The following is a 4,444-nucleotide window of genomic DNA, read 5'->3' on the forward strand; positions in this document are numbered from 1 at the left end:
GACGGTGAGGAGGTTCTTGTTGGTCTTCGGATGGCCGCACCCACGGTCTATGGAGCTTCCCAGGCTAGGGGTCGAACTGGTGTTACGGCTGCTGGCCTACGCCCGAGCCGCAGCCGTGCCGGATCTGAGCCTCGTCTCAACCCCCTGCGTGAGGCGAAGGATGGAGCCCGCAACCTCATGGTCCCTAGTCAGATTCGTTTCCTCTGTGCCACGAGGGAAAGTCCTGAATCAACGATGCACGGATTTAGGACGCTATGGAGGGATGCATTGGCCGGCCCCAGGTCATATGGGGTTCCGGAGCCAGGGATCCGATCCAAGTCCCAGCTGTGGCAACGTGATTACTTGAAAGAGGACCCTTTAAAGCCGGGGTGGGGGTGGCGGGAGGGGATGACACTGCATGCCATGGAGGCGCTCACCTGTCCTTTTTGTGGACACCTTTTCCGCGGTGGTGACAATGGATGCCCTGGCTGCCGTTCGGAAATGAAAGGTGAAGGCCAAGGTCCACGGTCCGTGGTCGGCGTGGTTCGTCTTCAAGGCCACGGATGAAGAAACGGGCTCCAGGAGGAAAGAGTCCAGGCCTTATGCCTGCCCTGCCTGGAGAATCCATGTCGCCACACAGCGATCCATCCCGATGCGTTCGTTGGTCCTGCGACGCCCCCTGCCGTAAGCTGCTTTTTATAGTCTCCGAAAAGGTCCGCCAGATGGCTCCCGGGGTGGGCCTGGGACGACCAAGTTCGGGGCCGGAAGAGGCCACTTCCAAGTGGGGGAGGAGTTACAAGTGGGTGGCAGACCTGAAGATAACCTGGAGGGGAGGAAAAAGGAGGGGAACCGTGACCGACCGAGCGAGCCGGAGGGGAGGGGAGGGGAGGGGAGGGGAGGGACGATGGGATGGCACCATCGGGAGTCCTGCTCAAAGAATTGGAGCCTCCTTGAGACATGCGACCACATCCATCATTCCAGAGGGAATGGAAGCGTCTTCCCCATGGTTGTACAATGATACATGTCCTTCAGAGTCCCTGAGAAAAAAAGGAATACAAGGCAAGATTTTGTCCGTGGAGGGAAGGGGGGGGGGGGGAGAACAGAGGCTCCAGACTTTGGATCTCTTGGCACAGGGGCCTCCTGCGCCGTATGGAAAGGACTGTTCCTAGGGTGCTCTCAGAATGGGATTTCTGGGTCCCACGAACCTTGTGTGTTGGACAAAGAGGCAGAAAGAGGGGTTCCCGGCTGGAAAGCCCAAACCACAGCTCTTCAGATGGGTAGGGAAGGGCAGACAGACTTCCGGCCCCAAGCAGTGATCTGGACCTCCAGAGGCCTTAGGACGACTTCACTGAGAACACGCAGAATACGACCCAGCCACAGCGTCCTCTATACCTAGCTCTGTTTCACTTTCTCTGTCTCTCTCCCCTCCTCCTCTTTCTCCCTCTGATTCTGCCTCTCACTGTCTGCCTATCCTCCGTCCCTCCCTGTCTGTCTCTGTCTCTCTCCCTCACAAGCACACCAAAGCGGGTCCCCCCCCCCCCCCCGGAAAGGACGGATGTGAGACGGACACCCTCTTCTTCCCGTCTTGAAAGCAGGAGAAAAACCTTCCTCTAGAAGCCCAAGTTCAAAGCCAGCTGTTTCAAGGAACGTCTGCCTCTGGCAAGGGGGAGGGGGAGGGCGAGGGGGAGGGCGAGGGGGCGGCCTGGAGGCAGCCTGGAGCACCCACGGCATGCATTCAGAAACCTCGTGCATCTCTCTTCCGGTGCTATCTTTTGGGGGCACGTGGTACTCTTGGGCAAGTCCTCCGAACGATAGTGGAAACAAACATCTGTCTTCTCTCCCACACCTGATGAATGCAGACAGACACACTGGAAGAGCACCCACCCCCCCTTTTCCCCCAAAGGACTCTTGTCACTGTACAGACGGGGGGGGGGGGGGGGGGGGCGGCACGGGGGTGTCACACGCAGTCTTGGTGGCTCGTCTATGTTTCCAATCCGCCCAGGCAGTGCAGGCGGCCACCACTGCTGCTGCCACCTCTCACCGATCGTTCATCCTGTCCGTCAGTGCTATGACAGCACTAAGCTCTTCAGGGAGAAAATGCTCCCTGCCTTTCCTCTCGGAGGGCACACTGAGGGCACCCACTCCCATTAACAAAGTTTATTCACCTTGACAGGAAGAAAAGAGCTTGGGGTTTCTCACACCGCTGCAGATGACACTTTCCTACCGACTCTGGAATTCTCTTGCTCATTCTCCGGTGGGCCCGCCCCCCCCATTTCAGGAGAGGGTGTTTGGTTCTGGGTTGGGGTGCGTGTGTGTGCGCGCGTGTGTGTGTGCGTGTGGGTGTGTGTGTCTGGGTGTGTCTGTGTCTTGCTTTTTCATTTTATTGGAATACAGTTGACTGACAAAGTTGTATGAACTTACAGGGTTGTTTCTGGGTGTTCGTCATGGCAGTGAAAGGAAACACCAGGATTTCCCTAGAAAGCCATCCCGTTCACCTGATCGGTGGCGTGAAGGACATTCACATCCTCCTTGAGTTTCGCATTTGAAAGTGAGGGGCGGGTGCGTGCAGCAGGTCCCCCCCCACCCCACCCCGCGCCCCGAACGTGCCTCCCGCAGTGGCACTAGGAGTGTGTGCAATGAAAGGGACAGGACACCAGACACCAGAGGACCATTCTGACCCTCCTTTCCTTCTCTCTTCGGAAAGCAGGAAATAAATCTCTTGGGTGAAAGAAAAGTGTGCTCCCTGCCACGAAATTTGGGGGGGGGGGGTGTCGGGTTGGCGATAAGGACTTCACTGCTCCCATGGCTCCTGCAATGTTCACGAATCCTCCAAATCCTCAAGGCAAGATGGTTCACAACCAATACATGAGCGAGCTGTCAGAGACACCAGGGACTGAAACACTCCGTATTAGGGAGGGGTCCTCACTCACTTTCATGCAAAGGCAGCGACAACAGCAGCCTTTTCAAAGATGGCTGCAGGCAAGAGGGTGGGGGAGATGATGGAGAAAGTGGTGGTGGCGGCGGCGGCGGCGGCGGCGGCGGCGGCGTGGCAGACTTGGATCACGTCCATTATGTTCATTCAACAAACAGTCGGGGCGACGGGAGAATGGCCGCTTGGTGGTCTGTGTTTCTCCAGGCTCCCTGACCCACTCCCTGCCCCACACCCCCAACCCCCCACACCCCCTTGGACATGGGCAGGAAGGTTTCTAGAGAAGGCAGTGCCTGACCTGCCGGCTCTGTCACCCTGGGGGGAGAACATTTCGGAGAGTCGCCAGAGGCTTCAGACTTCCTACCCCTCTCCCTCCCCCACTCTGAACCCTGGTAACTAGACTTCATTCAACCGACACTTAGGATGGGTCATCCAACTGTTCTCTCATGAAGGAAGGAAGGAAGGAAGGAAGGTGGGTCGGTGGGTAGGTGGGTGTGTTTTCTGCGTGGGGTGAAGCCTTCCCTCCCTCGATGCAAGCCTGATATCCTCACCTGTCACAGAGACTGGACCCCTAAAAAACTACTGTGTCCGGTTTTCTCCCATTTAGGGGGTTCCAGAGTGTGTGTGCGTGCGTGCGCGTGTGCGTGCGTGCGTGCGCGTGCGTGTGCGTGTGCGTGTGCGTGTGTGTGTGTGTGTGTGTGTGTTTTGAGGGCCACACCCACGGCATATGGAGGTTCCCAGATGACGGATCGAATCGGAGGCTTTAGCTGCTGGCCTCCTACACCACAGAAACAGGAATGCCAGGTCCGAGCCGCGTCTGGGACCAACACCACAGCTCACGGCAACACTGGATCCTTTACCCACTGAGCGAGGTGGACAGGGATCGAACCTGCAACCTCATGGTTCCTGGTCGGATTCATTTCCACTGCGCCATGGCGGGAACTCTGCTTTGTGGTTTTGGCGTTTGGATTCCAGAAGGTGGCGTAGGGGTCCCTGTTCGTCATCTATTGGATAGAGACTCGTGTGTGTATATGTTCATCCCATCCTCCTCATGGATCCCTCTCCCCCGCCCTCATGATTTCTTTTTCCCCCTCTGCTTTTTAGGGCTGCCCTCGTGGCATATGGAAGTTCCCAAGCGAGGGGTTGAATCGGAGCTACGGCTGCTGGCCTACGCCACAGGCACAGCCATGTGGGATCCGAGCCGCGTCTGCGACCGACACCACAGCTCACGGCACTGCCTGCCGGATCCTTACCGCCCCCCTGAGCGAGGCCAGGGATCGAACCCACACCCTTCCCTGCAAAGGTTCCTCGTCGGATGCGCTTCCATGGTGCCACGACAGGAACTCCCCCGTGATGGTTTTTTTTCACGCTGGTGTTCCCACCAACAAGGAAGGAATGGCCCAATATTCTGGAATCACCTAGAGGGGAAAAGACGCTGAAAAAGAAAGAACGGAGGGATAGATGGATGTAGATGGATCACTGAATCCCCTTGACTGTACACCTGAAACGAACACAACATTGTAAGCAAGCCCACTG

This window comes from Sus scrofa, chromosome 10 (genome assembly GCF_054392235.1).
Source record: "Sus scrofa isolate SSC_HxYL_T2T_F1_AM1 chromosome 10, Sscrofa_HxYL_maternal_Yorkshire_Landrace_v2.0, whole genome shotgun sequence".
NCBI lineage: Eukaryota > Metazoa > Chordata > Mammalia > Artiodactyla > Suidae > Sus > Sus scrofa.